Genomic DNA, 20,436 nt, shown 5'->3' with positions numbered 1-20,436 from the left:
GAGAATTTTCGTTACGTGAAAACCTCACCAGCAATTCTCAGAGATTAATGATAGCTTCATAATCTCAAAGAATGTCTAACCCAAAATGACCTGCCTGGAGCATTCCCACAGTACCACGAAAGTAGCGATGAAGGTCGAAGCGCCAATATGTACTAGGCCAGTGCACCTCCCAACCGGCGTCACTTAATGACTACCCGCGGTACAGAGCTGCGGGCCGTTTCATGGCGTCAGCACTTTTTGGAGAGCAGCCGCGAAGTCGCCTCTCATATTGGAGTAATCGGCGCCAGTATCCACGAGTGCGGTAGTGCAGTGATTGTCGACGGTTATAGAAATATCGGCGGAAATCGCTCCGTCACGTTCAAAAAATTTCGTGACAGAAATATCGGCGTCGTCAACGTGTCGTGGCGGAGGATGTTTGTTCAGCCAACAGTGGCCCTACCCCCAGAGGTCGCTGGCCTGAGATTTCCTGGCGTGGGCCAGGACTTGGGGACCTGCGTAGCGACTAGGCGAGCCGAGGCGCCGAGGAGAAGGTGAGCGTGGCCGGTGGCTTTGTGCAGGAGGAAACGGCTGCTGCACTGCTAGGTATTGCTGATTCTTTCGAGGACACTCCCCGATGCTTGGTCGGCGCGCGTTAGGGTGAAACCCCTGAAGGCACACTGATGGTGTCAGTAGCTTGAAGCGGCTTGAGTTAAAACTAGCGAATTGAAATTGTACCCAGCACCTTCACCAGTTTGTCACGGTAATAAAATAAGTACAAGTAACAATGTAGCAAACAGCAGAACTGCCTCGATCGAGCAGCGCGAGTTCGTCGTCGTCCTTTCAGCCCACCAAAACCTTCGACACGCACGAGTAATGATGACACTAACCACGCAACAGCCAGAAACCCACTACATGGTCATGTATATATTTATATATATATAATTATATATATATAAATTTATTTATTTATTTTTATTTATATATGTATATTAGGGTGAAACTAAATAATATATATATATATTATATAATGTATATATATCATAATATATATTATTATATATATATTATTGCTACGTAGCTGACGTATCAGCAGTCAGAAGACGACAACGAGGAAGTGGTCTGTTGGTTGTGCGTGCTGATTCCATCTTAGCCGACGCCATACGCATCAGTTTGAATATAGATTTTAAATAAACACGCCTCGTGTCATTTTCACGTAACATCTTTTTGGTGGAGGTGCTGGGTACTTGCCGTCTTCATCACGAAGCTCCGCAACGGCCGCCTCGTCATAGGTCCAACCATGTCAAAGGTTGACCAACCATCGTTTTCGCCACCTGCCCCTACCATGACTTCTACATACGTCGTTCTATCTCCTGCTCGTGATCCCGGTGTATTTTCCGGTCAGGATGGCGTTGACGTCGACAGATGGATCAACCGGTATGAACGGGTCAGCGCAAGCTATAGGTGGGACCCGACTGTTATGCTTGCGAATGTGCTTTTTTACCTCGATGGCCCACCGCGAGTGTGGTTCGAGACGCACGAAGCGGAGATTACGAGCTGGGACTCCTTTAAAGAGAAGATCGGCGACCTTTTTGGCGACACCGTTGTGCGGCAGATCAAAACGCGGAATCAACTGGCGGCTCGTGCACAGACGTCGACGGAGTCGTACGTCGCGTACATTCACGACGTCATCGCCCTATGCCGTCAGATTTACGAGCACATGAGTGAGTCGGAGAAAGTGGCCCATGTGCTGAAAGGCATAGCAAACAACGCATTTAATCTTCTAGTTTACAACAACGTTGCCACCGTCGACGTCATCATTAAAGAGTGCCGGTGGTTCGAAGAAGCCAAGAGCCGCCATATTACTCAGCGATTCACCCGGCTGCCCAACACGGCCGCGACCTCATCGTGTGAAGCCGCCTGCAAGTCCCCCACGTATGACAACGTCACACGCATTGTTCGTCGGGAAATCGAAGCCGCCTGTCCGGCTCCTCTTGAGCCACCCGTTTTCGCAACGCTCGCCTCTGACCAACAACAGCCGTCAGTGGCGTTAATACAAGCTGTGGTGAGGCAGGAGTTTGTGAATCTCGGACTTCCATCAGCATGTCCCTTGACTAGCCCTGAAGCCACTTCCTACTCCCGAGGACACGCTCGCCGTTCACCTCCAACAATGCCCTTCCGTAACCCTTCGGAATGGCGAACACACGACGACCGGCCTATATGTGTTTCCTGCCACCAGCCTGGGCACGTTTATCGCTTTTGCCGCCGTCGTTGGTCAAACCAACCACGTCAGACTTTCTCTACCTTAGCGCTCATGCATCCGACGACCCCTCGACGTTCAGTCGCCGCACCCTTCAATTTCTATTCGTCGTCATCTTACGAGCCTTCCATTGACGCCCCTTTGCCCGGTCGCCGCTACCCTGACGCCCCTTCGTCCGGTCACCGCAGTTCTCGCTCCCCGTCGCCGCTACGTCGCCAATCCCGCTCTCCGCCATCTCGGCGCTTTTCCTCGCCGAGCTTCTCTGGACGACCGCAGCAGGAAAACTAGATATTGCAGCTTATAGAGGTGAAGCTGCAATGCCAATGACGGCCGAAAATCCTCTACTGACGCTTCCCACGCACCATAGCCTGCTTGAAGTACAAGTCGACCATCTTCCTGTGACCGCCCTCGTTGACACAGGTGCGCACCTGTCTATTATGAGCGCTTCTCTACGCTGCCACTTACAAAACATTGTGACGCCATCTATGACGCAGGCAATACGTGTTGCCGATGGTGGTACTGTACCAGTAATCAGAATGTGCGCTGTTCGTGTCAGCATTTCCGGTCTTCACGCCGTGGTCCTTTTTGCAGTGCTAGCCTGCTGCCCTCATGACCTCATACTTGGCCTTGATTTCCTTTCGGCACACTCGGCCTTAATTTATTGTTCGTCTGGTACCCTCAGCCTTGATCTACCAATCTTTGTCGACTACTCTGCAAAGCCCACCAGCCGCTTGAGCCCAACCACTTTCGTTCGCCTGCCACCACGAGCCGTCACGTACGTGTCTTTGTCATCGAACCCTCCCGTTCCTTACGGTGATTATATCGTTACGCCAATCACTGACGTTCGGCTGATGCGCAGTGTTACTGTGCTCTATACCGTCGCGACCATAGCGGATAACTGTGTGTTACTTCCGCTCCTTAACTTTGGTTTTACCCCTCAAGTGTTGCCCTGCCAGATGTCTCTAGCCCAGCTAACTGCCATAACAGAGGACAATGTCAGTGTTGTCGCTGTATCTGCTCTTGATCGAAGTGCAGTCTCACGGTCACCCAGATCAGACGATGCTATTTTTCGAAACATGATTGGATTGGAGCTGTTGCCTCACCAGACCGACGCCCTCTGCCAAGTTTTGGCCTCATACAGCGACATTTTCGACACTGACGATCGTCCCTTGGGCCAGACTAAAATTGTCACCACCGAATCAACACTAGTGACTCTGCACACATTCACCGTCGGCCGCACCGTGTGTCAGCGTCTGAGCGAGAAGTGATTCAGAAGAAAAGTGGCCAAAATGCTTACGAAAAACGTAATCGAACCATCAACAAGCCCTTGGGCATCTCCCGTGGTATTAGTAAAAAAGAAAGACGGCTCATGGCGTTTCTGCGTTGATTATCGCCACCTCAACAAAATTACCAAAAAAGACGTGTACCTTCTACCACGCATTGACGATGCCCTTGATTGCCTTCATGGCGCCACTATCTTTTCATCTCTCGACCTCCGATCTGGCTACTGGCCAATTGCTGTAGATGAAATGGATCAAGAAAAGACCGCCTTCGTTACCCCTGACGGTCTTTACCGATTCAAGGTCATGCCACTCGGACTCTGCAACGCTCCAGCGACCTTCGAGAGAATGATGGACACGCTCCTACAAGGATTTAAATGGTCGACATGTTTGTGTTACCTGGACGACGTGATCATTTTCTCACCTACCTTTGCAACCCACCTTGAACGCCTTTCGACCATTCTATCCATATTTCGACGGGCCGGCCTGCAGCTCAATTCCTCCAAGTGCCACTTCGGTCTTCGTCAGATTACCGTATTGGGTCACCTTGTTTGCGCTGCCGGCGTACGGCAAGACCCGGCGAAAGTACGCGCTGTAACAAACTTCCCAGTCCCACGCTCTCTCCATGATGTTCGCAGTTTTGTGGGCCTCTGCTCCCACTTTCGCCGGTTCGTGAAAAACTGCGGTACTCGTCCGGCCACTCACTGACCTTCTCAAACAAGACGTCCCATTTTCTTGGGGCCCTCCTCAAGCTGACGCCTTCTCTCAGCTAATCACTGCTCTAACGACACCTCCTATTCTTGCACATTTCGACCCCGATGCTCCCACAAAAGTGCGAACAGACGCGAGTGGTCATGGAATTGGTGCAGTTTTGGCGCAAATTCAGCGGGGCAACGACTGTGTATTTGCGTACGCAAGCCGTCTGCTTTCTAAGTCTGAACGCAAATATTCTATAACAGAACGGGAATGTCTCACTCTTGTTTGGGCGGTTTCGAAATTCCGTCCTTACTTGTATGGCCACCCTTTCCGTCTCATCACAGATCATCACGCACTGTGTGGCTTTCTTCTCTGAAGGACCCCACTGGACGACTTGGTCGTTGGGCATTACGCCTACAGGAGTATTCCTACTCGGTTGCTTATAAGTCTGGACGTCTCCATCTGGACGCCGATTGCTTATCCCGACGAACCAGACATCGAGCCTAGCCTCAGCGTCATGTCAATGTCCCAGTTTCTTCAGATACGTGATGAACAACGTCGTGATGCTTCTCTACGATAACTTATTGACCGTCTCGAATCTGCTCCGAACGACACGTCACTTCGCATGTACGTCCTCCTGAATGGCACGCTGTACCGTCGTAGCCTCCAGCCAGATGGCCCTGAGCTCCTTCTTGTCGTGCCGAAAAATTTGCGTTCAACCGTGCTGCACGAGCTTCACGATGAACCAATTGCTGGTAATCTGTGTGTATCTCGGACGTACGAACGCGTGCGTCGCCGCTTCTTTTGGCGTGGTCTCGCCTGGTCCGTTCGCCGTTACGTGTCCTCCTGCGATAAATGCCAACGTAGGAAGCGACCTACTGCGCCCCAGGCTGGACTTCTTCAACCGATCTCCATCCCAATGGAACCTTTCTTCCGTGTTGGTATAGATCTTCTCGGTCCTGTTCCTGAGTCGAAATCGGGCAACAAGTGGGTCGCCGTTGCTATAGACTACGCGACTAGGTATGCCATCACTCGAGCGCTCCCCACCAGCACCGCTACTGACGTTGCGGACTTTTTGCACCACGACGTCATCCTACACCATGGCACTCCTCGCCAATCACTCACGGATCGTGGCCGCGCATTTTTGTCCCGTGTGATCGACGATCTTCTGCGCTCTTCCTCGACGCACCACAAGCTGACCACTTCCTACCATCCCCAAACAAATGGCCTTACCGAACGGCTAAATCGGACCCTAACGGACATGCTCGCGATGTATGTGTCCTCCGACCACCATGACTGGGACCTGGCGCTAACTCACGTGACCTTCGCGCACAATTATTCGTGCCACGACACCACTGGTTATTCACCCTTTTATTTGCTTTATGGCCGTGATCCGACGTTACCACTCGACACCTTACTTCCAACCACTACAACGCCGTCAACCGAATATGCACGCGACGCTATTGCTCGTGCAGACAACGCACGTCAGATCGCCCGCTCTAGACTTTCGGCTTCGCAAGCCACCCAGAAAGCCATCTACGACAGCCGGCATGCTGACGTTCACTTCTCACCCGGTTCTCTTGTTCTCCTGTGGTGCCCAGTTCGTCGAGTTGGCTTATCAGAGAAGTTATTGTCTCGTTACATGGGTCCTTACCGTATTATCCACCAGGTAACTGACGTCACCTATGAGATCATTCCTGCATCTGAGACCACATGCCTGCCTGCAACCACACCCAGTGACTTTGTGCACGTCAGCAGGCTTAAACCTTACCACCTGCCTACTGAAGACCGTAGTTAACGTGCACCAAGATGGCGCTTTTACCGCCGGGGGGTAATGCTACGTAGCTGACGTATCAGCAGTCAGAAGATGACAACGAGGAAGTGGTCTGTTGGTTGTGCGTGCTGCTTCCATCTTAGCCGACGCCCTACGCATCAGTTTAAATATAGATTTTAAATAGACACGCCTCGTGTCATTTTCACGTAACATTATATTAAAATATATATATATTTATATTGTTATGTACAATTCAATTGGTGTACAAATAACTGTTCATTGGGGCGAACTTGTGCCCGAAAAGTAAAGAAAAATGTGGCGGCGTCTCTAACAGGCGATTAGCAAAAAAAGGGATCGATCTCCGAGACACCCTCGAGTGGTGCACTACTTCTTTTTCATCGAAATCCCTTGCTGAGGAGGCGCGCGCCTTCACGGCCTTTTCTTGTTTGATCGGCAAGCCGCTGATCTTTTGGGTGGCGCACGAACTAGCGCGCGTAGTTTGAATACTGCGTTTGCCTTGCGTCAATATATATATATATATATATATATATATATATATATATATATATATATATATATATATATATATATTTATATATATATATATATATATATATATATATATATATATATATATATATATATATGGGGAAGGTTTATTCACCGACAGCAGGTCTGTCTATCGGCTTGAAGAGCGCACAGTCATGCAGGCCAACGGAAGAAGCTCGACAGACGAACCCACAAGAACCACGTTGTCGTCTTCCTGCTTTCGGGTGCCATTCAATCTGCGCAGAAGCAACAGTTTCATACACATTATCAACACCCCGGCCAGTAAGGCACCGTCTCGGTGCCTGTTACTTGAGCTAGTCCGCGTTGTAAGGCTTGATATGGGAAACGTGGACTATTTCCGTTCTGGGTGCAGCAGCCAATGAGTTTGTGGTAGCGGCAATCTCATACGTCACAGGTGTGACCTGACGAAATACTCGCTAAGGCCCAGCGTACCGCGATAGTAGTTTCTCGCAGAGGCCGACACGCCGAGATAGGAGCCACAGGAAATTAAGAGATCCCGCAGAAAAAAACGGCATCCCTGTGTCAAGGGTCGTGAAAGGACTTTTGTGCTGTCTGCGACGACAAGAACCGAGCGCGGGCTACCGCTCGTGTCGTGAGAGCACGGGTGATTGCATCCTGAGCGTACGAAGTGAAGGATGGTTGGTCTGCTGAAAGCAGTGTGTCGAAGGGCAGTAAGGCATGACGTCCGAAGAGTAAATAAAATGGAGAGTAGCCTGCTGTTTCATGACGCGGCGAGATATAGGCGAAGGTGACAAATGGCAGAGCTATGTCTCAATCAGTGTGTTCGGTAGATACGTACATGGAAAGCATGTCTGTCAATGTGCGGTTTAGGCGCTCTGTAAGGCCGCTAGTCTTAGGGTGGTAAGATGTGGTGAATTTGTGACGCGTAGCACAAGCCCGGAGTAGATCATCAACCACACGATTTAGAAAGTAGCGATCACGTTCTGTGAGCAGGTTAGACGGAGCGCCACTGTGCAGAAGAATGTCATAGAGCTAGAAGTCGGCAACGTCTGTTGCGCAGCTGGTTGGTAGCACTCGAATGATTGCATACCGAGTGGCAAAATCTGGTGCCACTGCAATCAATTTATTTGCAGCTGTAGAAGTAGAAAAGGACCTAGCAAGTACAACCCCACTCGATAAAACCGCTCAGCTTGAACTTCAATAGGTTGAAGAAGACTGGTAGGGGGAGTCGTAGGCTTCTTTCGGCACTGGCAGAGGTCGCAAGATGCGACGTAATGGCGAACGGAGTGGTAGAGACCCTTCCAGAATACTCGTCGTCGAACATGGTCATAAGTTCTGGAGTATACTAGATGTCCAGAAGTTGGAGTGTCGTGGAAGTGTCGCAGAACAACCTTTCGAAGTGATGTGGCATGACAAGTAAAAGTTCTGCGCCGTCGGGGTGTAAGTTGCGGCAGTACAAAACGTTGTCTTGAAGCAAGAATCTGCCCAGGGAAGAGTCGGTATGATGCGATTGAAGGCGGTCAATGATCGTGAGCAGCGATGTATCTCGGCGCTGTTCGTCGGCTGCATTCAGAAAGTCAGTGATGGCTATTATGCAGGCATCAGATTCCAAATCAGCGGAGTTAGGAGGATAAACAGGATTCAGGGATGAGCGGTCAGCATCGCCGTGCAGCTTTCCACCTTTGTACACAACCGAGAACGTGTACTCCTGTAATCGAAGTGCCATCGACCGAGTCTTCCTGTAGGGTCCTTAAGCATCGACAGACAGCAAAGGGCAAGATGGTCCGTGATGACTGCGAACGGACGTCCGTATAAGTACCAACAAAATTTCGCATTGGCCCAAACGAGGACTAAGCATTCTCGCTCAGTGAGGGAATATTTTTACCTGCTTACGACAGAAGGCGACTACTGTAGGCTATCCAACAGTTGGTGCCATTCTGCATCTGAGCGAGTATAGCACCAATGCCATGACCACTTGCATCGGTGTGAAGCTCTGTTCGAGCTGCTGGATTAAAATAAGCCAACAAAGGTGATGATGTGAGGGCGCTAATCAACGACGCGAAGGATTGTTCTTGATCCTTCCGCCAAGGAAAGGCCGTATTCTATTCGAGGAGATCCGCGAGGGGCGTAGCAATATCCGCGAAGTTGAAGACAAAGCGGCGGAAGTGTGAGCAGAGCCCAGTAAAACTGAGAACTTGTGTGGAACGCGGAACCGGTAATTCTCGGACTGCACGGACTTTGTGAGCATTCCGACGAAATGAGCATTCCGACGGATTCAGTTGAAGACCAGCACCTCGAAAAACGACAAGAATTGCCTAGAGACGAGACAGGTGGCTTTGGAAGGAGGGCGAGAAAACGATAACATCGTCCAGATAGCAAAGGCAGGTCGACCATTTGAAACCGCGGAGAAGAGATTCCACATACGTTCAAAAGTAGCCGGGGCATTGCACAACCCAAAAGCCATAACCTTGAATTGGTAAAGGCCGTCGGGTGTTATGGATGCTGTCTTTTCGCGGTCGCAGTTGTCAACCGAAATTTTCCAGTACCCGGATCGAAGGTCAAGGGACAAGAATTAGTTGGCGTTGTGGAGGCAGTCGAGCGCATCATCGATTCGGCAGAGGGTGAATGTCTTTATGGGTGATCCGATTCAGATGGCGATAGTCGACGCAAAAGTGCCTGGTGTTGTCCTTTTTCTTAACTAAGACCACAGGAGATGCTGAAGGACTCGATGAAGGCTCAATGACGTCTTTGCTCAGCATTTTCTCAACCTCTGTCTGTATAACTTGGCGATCAGCATGTGACACGCGATAAGAGCGTTTGTGGAGTAGACTGGCGTCGCCGGTGTCAATGCGGTGAGTCACGGCACTTTTGCGGCCCAGAGGACGGTCGTCGATGTCAAAGATATCCAGGTAAGAAAATAGAACACCCCGGAGCGCTGCAACTTCAGAAGGTAAGAGGTGTCTGGATATCATTTTGTCGAAAAACACCTTGTAATGCGAGGTGATGACAGGTTTCGCCACGGTATTAGTGTCAGGGTAAAAGAGCAAATCGAACATTATTCAAGGATTGAAAGATCGGCTAAAGTGATGCCTTGGAGGAGAACTTGGGTTGACGTAGAGGAGTTCAGAACTGCAAGTAGCGCCGTGTTGTTAGCACCAACCACTATATTATGTGGTAGTGCGATGTGGTGCGTAAAGGTCAAATCAATGAGGGGAGCCACAAGATAGTCTGCATTAGGAACAGACAGAAAGGGCGACACAGGAATGTGCCTTGCAGCCTGGGGTGGTAGCGTAGAGACTCTACGGATCCTCACCGAGTGCGACTTGGAGGAGGGAAATCGGTGATGAAAGGCAATTCGAGCCGTAAGATACCGGTGGAACAATCTATGAGGGCGGAGTGGGCGGATAAGAAATCAATTTCAAGGACGCCGTCGTGTGGGCAAGCATCAAGGACTGCGAAGAAAACGTAAGTGTGGTGGCCGGCAACATTAACGCGGGCAGTGTACAAGCCAAGCACCGATGTTCGACTTCCATTGGCCACTCGAACAGTAGAAAACATAGCAGGTGTGAGAATCTTCTTCAGGCGAGATAGAAGTGTGGAATTCATAAGAGATTCTCGGGCACCAGTGTCAAATAGAGCAGTAACGGCGTGGTCATCAACGAACACTCTAGGTAGATTGCGTCTCGAATTTGTAGGCGGTTGAGGGTTTTCGTTCCGAGTCGTTAACGCAGCGCCACCCCCAGGTGCTGCACCCCTCAGTTTCCCAGAGGATGACCGGAATAAGCCGGTGAGAGAGAGCGGCCTCGTTGAGGGGAGCGTGACGGCCGACCCTGAGGTGACGGCGAGTGGCTAGACCAGTTTCTTTAGGAGACGACGTCAGTGTAGGATGGTTCGGAGCGTGGAGATGAACGACGAGGTGGAGGGTCCTGAAGATGGTCATCCGGAAAAGCAAGTTGCGAATAGTATCCACGGTCCTGACGGTGGTCCACATTAGGAAAGCTTAACCGGAAATACAACCTGTTGCGGCAATGGGAGGAGATGTGCCCAACTCGAGAGCAAGAAAAGCAGATGGGTCGATCATCGTGCGTGCGCTACTCAGATGGATTTCGGTAGCGTTGTGAAAACCTAGGAGTCGAAGCAGGTGCAGCGACAAGGGAGCAGTGCGGTGGTCAGCGTTGCGTACGGGAATCCTCATGGGCTGCGGCATGATCCTGGAGGGCTGGGGAACCTGGGCGCTGAGGTTATCAAACTCCTGACGTTCGACTGCTTGGATAAGCGAGACTGTTGCCCAGTTGTCTTGCGCAGGGGGCCGATAGGAAGCGGGTGCAATGGCCTCCAGCTCCTGGCACAGAATCTTTTTGATATTGGTGGGAGGCGCAAGTGAATGGGGCGCTGAAGAATCTTCGCAAGACGAAGTCGCAGCGATGTTTGGTAGTCTCGTGAAGTGTTGGGTTACTCGGCTGCTTTTAGCTTGTTCATATTATCGGCATTCAGATATGATGGAGTCGACAGTGGTACAGTTCTTACACATTAGTATTTTGCAAGCATCCTCAGCAATGCTTTTCAACACGTTTTTGATCTTGTCCGCCTCGGACATGTTTTTGTCAGTCTTCCGGCACACTGCGAGTACGTCTTGGATGTATGTGAACTACAACTCCGTCGATGAGTGAACACGCGACGCGAGTTCCTGCCTGGCTGCCATCTGACGAGCAATTGACAGACCGAGCAAGTTACGAAGATCTTGCTTGCATGTGTCCTAGCTGGTTTATTGTTCATGCGTCTCGCACCAGGCGCGTGCCGTACCCCGTAGGTAAAATACAATATTTGTCAGCATAAGCGTCTCGTCCCACCTGTAGTGCTTTCTTACGCACTCGAATATTGCGAACCATTCTTCGACGTATGCGCTGTCCATCCCACAAAACGTTCCAGGGTCAAAAAGGTGGGGGGGGAGGGGGGAATTACAGTTGATGGAGTCGACGCGGATGGCGAGGCCTGAGTGCCGGTTTCAGGCATTGCGCCTGAACAAAGCTGACATTCACTGTGGAGTTCCAGAGCCGGTTCGTGTGAAGACCCCGCACCTTCCACCAAAAGATTTTACGTGGAAGATTTAGTCGCCGACAGCAGGTCTTGCTAACGGCTTAAAAAGCGCACAGTCGTGCAGGCCGACGGGAGAAGCTCGAGAGACCAACTCACAACAACCACGTTGTCGTCTTCCTCCTTTTGGGGTGCCATTTCTGCTGTGCTGAAGTGACAGTTCCATATATATATATATATATATATATATATATATATATATATATATATATATATATATATATATATATATATATATATATATTCACGACGCAGACACAGCAGGAGTTCGATGTAGAAGAGCTCACTTTAATTAAAAACGAAAGGTGATCGTAAAGAGGACCGGGCAAGAGCTTCGTCTTCCTTTCTGGCTGTGCGAGCTCTCCTCTGCAGGTTGAACGCGGCATTTGCCTCCCTCAAGGAAGAGCATCGACCCGATGCGCGGCTACAGAATATGCGGTGTATGTAGTTGACATATTGCGCAACTGGCTGACTGCAATATGGCTTTATCCGCACAATGTGTACGATTTCAGATTTTTGAGCTCGCGAGGAACTGTGAGGGATGACCTCATAATTCACGTCACTTAGGCGCCGTATAACATTGTAGGGACCAAAGTACTTTTTCAGTAACTTTTCACAAAGGCCGCGTCGGCGAATAGGGCTCCAGACCCACACTTTCTCGCCTGGTTGATAAGTGACGTATCGGTGTCGCAGGTTATAACGTTGTGCATCATAACTCTGGTGTCGGGCGATTCGCACGCGTGCTAGCTGCCGTGCGTCTTCAGCTGATTGGGTAAAGGCTTGAACATCCGTGTCTGTATCCTCGCAGTCGTGCAGCGGCATGGCATCAAGCATTGTCGTCACTTCACGGCCAAAAAGAAGACTAAATGGCGTGCTCCGTGTAGTTTCCTGCTGCGCCGTATTATAGGCAAACGTCATGTATGGTAGAACGTCGTCCCAATTTTTATGATCCACGTTGATGTACATACTAAGCATATCAGCAATTGTCTTGTTGAGGCGTTCTGTTAAGCCGTTGGTTTGTGGGTGGTAGGAGGTAGTTTTTCGATGCGCTGTTCCACTCAACTCAAGCACTGACTTGAGGAGCATGGCTGTGAAAGTGGTACCTCTGTCTGTTATCATAATTCTAGGAGCACCATGCCTCAGAACAATATTTTCAATGAAAAATCGTGCCGCTTCTACTCCGGTTTCACTTGATAAAGCCTTTGTTTCGGCGTAGCGAGTAAGATAGTCCGTAGCGACAATTACCCACTTATTTCGAGTATGCGAAGTCGGAAATGGTCCAATGAGATCTATTATGGTTTGTGCAAAAGGCATGGTGGGCACTTGAACTGGTTGCAACAATCCGGCTGGTTTTAAAGGTGGCGATTTTCGTCGTTGACAATCGAGGCATGTGCGGACGTAATGCTTTACAGTGCCTGGAAGCTTCGGCCAGTAGTACTTTTGTTGGATTCTGGCCAATGTGCGCGTTTATCAAAGATGGCCGGAGGTTGGCTCATCGTGGCAAGCGCTCAGGATCTCATCGCGAATGGATGTCGGGACGACAAGTAAATGGGCATTTCCGCTGGGGGCAAAGTTTTTCTTGTATAGGACACCACTGCGCAAGCAGAATGAAGGCAGGCTCCTTGCAAATATCTTGGGAACGCTTGTAGACTGGCCGTTAAGAAAATTAATAAGAGGGAGCATCTCACTGTCTTCTTTCTGCTTAGACGAAATGGTGACCGTGTCGACCACTCCTAAAAAGGCCATGTCATCATCTTCTGAGACATCATCTTGCTTTATAGGTGACCTGGATAAGCAATCAGCATCAGAGTGCTGTCGTACTGACTTATAGACGACCGTCATATCAAATTCTTGTAGGCGTAAGCTCCAGCGCGCTAGCCGACCGGATGGGTCCTTCAAGTTGGTCAGCCAGCAAAGGGAGTGGTGGTCGCTGACTACGTGGAAAGGACGGCCGTAGAGATATGGACGAAAATTCATAACTGTCCATACTACAGCAAGACATTCCTTTTCTGTTGTGGAATAATGGGACTCGGCACGGGAAAGCGTCCTACTTGCATATGCAATCACTCGCTCGGCTGAGTCTTGCCACAGGACGAGTACAGCGCCTAAACCTACGTCGCTGGCATTGGTGTGGATCATGGTAGGAGCATCCTCGTTAAAGAGTGCAAGCACAGGTGGTGTCTGCAGGCGCTGTCGTAGACCGTCAAATGCTGCTTGTTCCTCTTCGCCCCATAAAAATGGAACATTGTCTCTCGTTATGCGTGTTAATGGCGACGCTATGTGCGAGAAATTGGCGATAAATCTGCGGTAGTAGGCGCAAAGGCCAAGAAATCGTCTTACGGCCTTCTTTCCTCTTGGCACCGGAAATTTTCGGACGGCGTCGATCTAGTCGGGGTCCGAACGAACACTTTCATGGCTCACCACATGTCCTAAAAATTGGAGTTCCTTGAAACTGAAATGACATTTCTCAGGTTTCAGCGATAGGCCAGCGGACCGTATTGCTCGAAATACTAATAGCAGCCGTCTTAGATGTTCCTCGAATGTTGGTGAGAAAACAATGACGTCGTCGAGGTATACCAGACACGTCTGCCACTTAAGGCCTGATAGGACGGTATCCATCAGTCTCTGAAATGTTGCTGGGGCTGAGCACAATCCGAAGGGCAAGACTTTAAACTCGTAAAGCCCGTCAGGCGTAACAAAAGCAGCCTTTTCTCTGTCCCGCTCATCGACCTCGATTTGCCAATCACCGCTTTTCAGGTCCATTGACGAGAAGAAGCGTGCATGCCTCAGCCTGTCAAGTGAGTCGTCAATACGCGGTAGTCGGTATACGTCTTTCTTTGTCACGCAGTTCAGCCTGCGGTAGTCCACACAGAAGCGTAAGCTGCCGTCTTTCTTCTTAACTAGCACTACCGGTGATGCCCAAGGGCTTTTCGACGGCTGAATGATGTCATCATTGAGCATTTTCTGGATTTGTTCTTGGATTGCTTCGCGTTCTTTCGGTGCCACGCGGTATGGGTTTCGTCGAATTTGTCTTGCCGTCTCTTCCGTTATAATTCGGTGCTTTGTCAGTGGCGTTTGATTCACCCTCGAGGTCGACGAAAAACAATCTTCAAACTGGCCGAGAATATCTAGAAGACTCTGCCTCTGCGATGGTGGTAAATCTGTGCTCAGGTCGACAGGCAGTGGTGTTGAAGCGGCCGGCGTCTCTGCCTGTTGTAGTGCGAAGCACTCGCGGAATTATACAATTTCTTCGAAGTATGCAACTGTGGTACCCTCTGCAATGTGTCGACGCTCGTTGCTGAAGTTTGTCAACAGGACCTCTGCTTACGCAGACACAACACTGACGAGACTTCTGGCAATAGCGATTCCTCGAGAGAGTAAAAGCGTCGATATTTGTTCCGCGACACCTTCTCCACTATGCTGCGTGTTACACGTGACAGAGACGAGGCGGCATGACAACGGTGGCATGATCACGTCGTTAATCACGCGCATGGGCTTGCGCTTCAGCGCTGCGCTATGGTCCGCTGAGATGGTCAGTACACCGTCCGGTATATTTATAATGGCACCGTACACCCGTAACAAATCCATACCCAAGATGGCCTGTTTACAACACTCAGAAAGAATAACGAAGGTTGCCACGAATGATGAATCCCCGATCTTGATTTGTGCGGTGCACTTTCCGGTAGGTGTCAGCAGCTCGCCTCCGGCTCCTCTAATTTGTGGCCCCGTCCATTCCATTTTTACCTTCTTGAGTTGGTCGGACAGATTCGCACTCATTATTGAAAAGTCCGCACCAGTGTCGACCAGCGCGGTCACGTCGCGACCGTCAATTGAAAGTGTAATGTGGGCGGTGACAATCTTGTCTTTCGTCGATTCATTCGAAATGTGCGGCTTTTCATGCGGCGGTAATGGGGGATTTTCAAATCTTCGGCAATTCGCAACCTTCCCTCCTAAGGTTGCTGCTTTTAGTTTCCCCGGCGTGGACTGGGAGACCTTCCTCTCGCCATGTCCGTGGTGCTACATCTATAAGATCGGGGAAAATGACTCGGGGAGGGCGAGCATGACCGGAACCCAGGAGAAACGTCTCACGGGATCGTCGCGCTCGATTCAACGTTGCGTCTTCCGTCGAAATAGCGCCGAGGGGTAGTGGATGGAAATCCTTGATACCCGGCAACGCGATGAGGACAATACCGCACGATGTGGCCTGCTTCCCCACAATGGCAGCACAGGGGCCACTAGTCAGGGGTACGCGATATGTCGGTTTTGCGGAGTGGGGGTCGCATCGGCGTCGACGTTTCCCTGTAGTACTAAGGCACTGTCGGCGGCGGTTGCTGGTGGTACTGTTGAGGTGGCGGCACGTTAGATCTAGGCTGTCGACGGAGAATATCTGCATATGTTGGCCTGACTATTTCAGTGTTCGGCTAGGGAAGTGAAAGCGCTTGCCTTATTTCTTGGCGAACAACTTCTGTGACCACCGCAATCGCGCAGTCATTCGGTGTGGCGGCAAGCTTCTTCACCTCTTCTTGCACAATTTCGCGTATCAGGTCACGCAAAGAATGCTCGTCAGGAGTCACAGTGGCCACGACGGTTGCGCTGGTTTGTCCGCTGTTGTTTGGACGGTCGTACTGGCGGTACCGCAGCTGTAGTGCGCGTTCTATGGTGGTCGCCTCCTTCGAAAATTTTTTGACGCTTGAAGGTGGGTTCCGTACGAGACCAGCAAACAGCTGCTCTTTAACACCACGCATGAGGTGGCTGATTTTTCTGTTCTCGGACATATTAGGATTGGCTCGATGAAAGAGACGAGCCATGTCCTCAACAAACATAGCAACAGACTCGTTGGGCTTTTGAATTCGTGATTCAAGGAGTCGTTGTGCATGCTCCCACCTTTCGGTGTTTGCGAAGGTGTCCAGGAATTTCTGCCGGAACTCGACCCACGTTGACCACACGCGATTCGTGAACCACGTGCGAGCCCTGTCTTGAAGAGGGAAATACACGTACCCCAACTTCTGTGCGGCGTTCCACCCGTTAACGTTGGCTGTGCGCTCGAACTCCTCAAGCCAGTCATCTGCGTCTTCATATGTGTTGCCATGGAAGTCCACAGGAGTTTTAGGGGTGAAAACAATCACCTGTGTCGTGCTTGGGCTCGTAATGGTGGGGCAACTGCTTCCCGGTACGGTCATGTTTTTCGTCCAAGGACCGAACTCTGGGCTCAGGCCTAACAGGCGGCGGCTGGCGCGGTGGACGGGTGTTTCGACGAGCGGAAGTCTTTGTGGACTAGATCCCGGGCTGTTGGAAGGTGTCCTGGACATGTCTGTAGGTGTCCTGGAAATGCCTGTATTCACTTGAAGTTCGTAACTAAAAGTGTAGTTTGGCCATTTCAAAGTTGAGCGAGACTTCGAGCAATGGCAACTTTCCCATCAATAAATAACGTCATTTTACTTTCGACGACACCTGTACTGGACAGCTCCTGTGGACACTCAACACTCAACAAGCACAAAGATACTACTGCGAGGTGGCAACGTGACGCAATCATCAACTGCGCGTAAGGCAACGCCACGATGTTCGTTCTCGATATCGGAATCTGAAGAAACACAGCAAAACTGACGAACAAATCACGCAGATTATTTATCGCTCCTTACTTTTGCAGAAAATCCTTGCGCAAAATGACTGGCCGAGAAAAATTGGGCAGAACAACGAATGACGCTACAAAAGCCGACGCACAAATCTCAAGCCTGGCACTCCACCTTTCATAGGGGGTACGAGGTGCCCTGCAGCGTAGGGCCATCCCACTTTGTCAGCACCTTGTGTAGACGGGTGGCCAATGAAGCACTCATTACCGAGTAGTCAGCTCTTGTGTCGACAAGCGCAGTCACCGGATGACAGTCGACGGAAACGGTAATTGCAGCGGATCGTCTATTACGGTCTATTGGCGGTTTCAGAAACAGGCTTTAACGGCACGTCGTAAGGCAGTGGCGGAGGGGATTTTTCGGTTCGCGTGACAGTGGCCTCATCTCCGGAGGTCGCTGTTTTCAGTTTCTCTGGTGTGGGCTTGCGCCACTGACACCAGGAGACCCAAAGGTGGGTCGGGTGCGATGCGTTGATGTGGACGGACGAAGTGATGGTGAACGTGACTCTGATCGCGGTGAGACAGAAGCGTGATGGCTACCTTCCAAGCGATCCGCAATTTGTTGTGAGCGCTCACCATAGCGTGGACAGCGGGCATGTGGGTGAAATCCGCGTAGGCCTATTCGTCAATAGTAATAGTCGTGGTACATGTGTCCAACTTCGCCACAATGGTAGCAACAAGGACGATTGTCGAGTGCATGCCAGATGGTGGACTCCCGGGAACCAGGACGAAAATCGGCTTGACAAAGCGCGTGATGGGCTGGACTTCACAAGCGTCTGGGGGTCACATCAGGTGGATGAGCAAATTGCGCCGTCGACGACGTAGAGACGTGTAGAGCATCTGCGTAGGAAAGCGTGGAGGTTCAACTTGCTATGATGGTGAGGAATGAATGAACTGCCTCATTTCGTTACGAACGACGTCCGTAAGAGCAGCGCTACTGAGAGGGGACGCTGCATGAGATTTCCGAAGTTCTTCACGTACAACTTGCTCTATGAGTTCTTGAGGACCTTCCTGTTATCGCCTTCTGGTAGAAGCGAGCACGCAGCGGACATGGCCGTCTGATGCTCCTACTGCGACAACCGCTGCCGAAGCATGCGCTCTATAATTGTGACAGGCCTCACGTATGAACTCTGACACAGTCGTGTGAGGGTTGCGCACAAGGCCCGCGAAAAGTTGCTCCTTTACGCCTCGCATTCGAAGGCAAGCTTTTTTGTCTTTTGGCATGATGGGGTCAGCCCGTCGTAACAATCGCGACATCTCGACAAACATTGCGACGCCCTCGTTCGGCATTTGAAACTGCGAAGAAAGTGCCTGCTCCACTCTCTCTTTCCATTCGATGATACTGAACGCCTCGCGAAGCTGCCGATGGAAATGCTGCCAAATCGCGAATGAAGTTTTGTGGTTCTCGTACCACACTATTGCCGCGTCTAAGAGAAATGTACACGTTCTTCAACTTACGGCGATTGTCCCAGTCGTTGATGGCAGCAACCTGGTCGGAATAGTCGAGCCAGTCTTCGACATCCTCACCGGCATCGCCGTGGAATCGGTTGCGTGTGTCAGGCGTGTTGATGACACAGGGTACGCTAGAAATAGTTCATGCTCGGTTAGGGTGGCGGATGTGGCAAACATTGTCCACATGGAACTTGCCAAGGAGCCGTATAGTGGTGGTTGTCCTTGAAGGCGGCGGCTGCTTCGATGAATATCAGCAGACTCTGGTGCACTGGAGGTGTTTGATTCTGGTTCAGAACCAAAAGGCATAAGACGTTGCAGTACAGTACCCCGCACCACTACCAGTCGGTCGCGAGAGGAAACGATAGACAAGAACTTCAAGTGGATGACTGTTTACTCAGCCACAGCAGCCTTTCACATCTTCCCTCTCTTCATCAGCCACAAACAGAGCGTGGCAATATATATACCTTCCACATGCATACGTCAAATAACTCACGGCCGTCAGTCCCCAGCAGCTGCGAAGCAACTGACCATGGCGGCGGTCAGATCTGCAACGCACCAGAGGGGGCTAAGAATCTCTGGACTACAGGCCGCCTTTGGAACCTGAACTTGGCAACGTTTAACGTTAGAACCTTATCTAGTGAGGGAAGTATAGCTGTACTATTCGAGAAGCTAGAGGGTGTTAAATGGGATATAATAGGGCTCAGCGAGGTTAGGAGGACAGGTGAGGCCTATACTGTGCTACAGAATGGGCACGTCCTTTGCTATCGGGGCTTGGCAGACAGAAGAAAACTGGGAGTCGGGTTCCTAATTCACAGAAACATAGCTGGCAACATAGAGGAATACTATAGCATTATATAAAGGGTGGTAGGTATTGTAATTAAACTGAACAAAAGATAGAAGATGAAGGTAGTACAGGCTTACGCGCCTACATCCAGCCATGAAGACGCTTCAGTTGAAAACTTCTATGAAGACGTGGAATCGGCAATGAGTAAGGTAAAAACACAGTATACTATAGTGATGGGCGACTTTAATGCAAAGGTAGGAAAGAAGCAGGCTGGAGACAAGGCAGTAGGATATTATGGCATCGGCACTAGAAACGCCAGAGGAGAGCTACTAGTAGAATTCGCAGAACGCAATAATTTGCGGATTTTGAATACCTTTTACCAAAAACAAGAAAACCGCAAGTGGACATAGAGGAGCCCTAATGGCGAAAATAAGAACGGAATAGACTTTATAATGACTGCACACCCAGGAATCGTGCAGGATGTGGAAGTGGTTGGCAAGGTACGATGCAGTGACCATAGAATGGTACGGTCTCGAATTCGCCTAGACTTGAACAGGGAACGACAGAAACTGATACGCAAGAAGCCAATCAATGAGCTAGCACTGAGAGGGAAAGTACAGGACTTCAGAGTCTCGCTGCAGAACAGGTACTCGGCTCTTAGTGAGAAAACCAACCTTAGCGAAGATACAATGAATGATATTCTGAGGAGTATCATTATGGAGTGTGCATTGGAAGTTGGAGGCAGGGTAGTTAGACAGGACACTGGCAAGCTTTCCCAGGAAACAAAGAACCTAATTAAAAAGTGTCAAATCATGAAACTGTCAAGTACAACAGACAAAATAGAACTGGCAGAGCTTTCGAAGTTGATTAATACACGTAAAGTATGCGATGTAAGAAGGTATAACATGGAGAGAATTGAACACGCTCTGAAAAATGGAGGAAGCGTAAAACCAGTGAAGAGGA

This window comes from Rhipicephalus microplus, chromosome 5 (assembly GCF_043290135.1).
Source record: "Rhipicephalus microplus isolate Deutch F79 chromosome 5, USDA_Rmic, whole genome shotgun sequence".
In the NCBI taxonomy this organism is placed as follows: domain Eukaryota; kingdom Metazoa; phylum Arthropoda; class Arachnida; order Ixodida; family Ixodidae; genus Rhipicephalus; species Rhipicephalus microplus.
The sequence above is the reverse complement of the archived record's forward strand: the minus strand, read 5'-3'. Positions refer to the sequence as shown.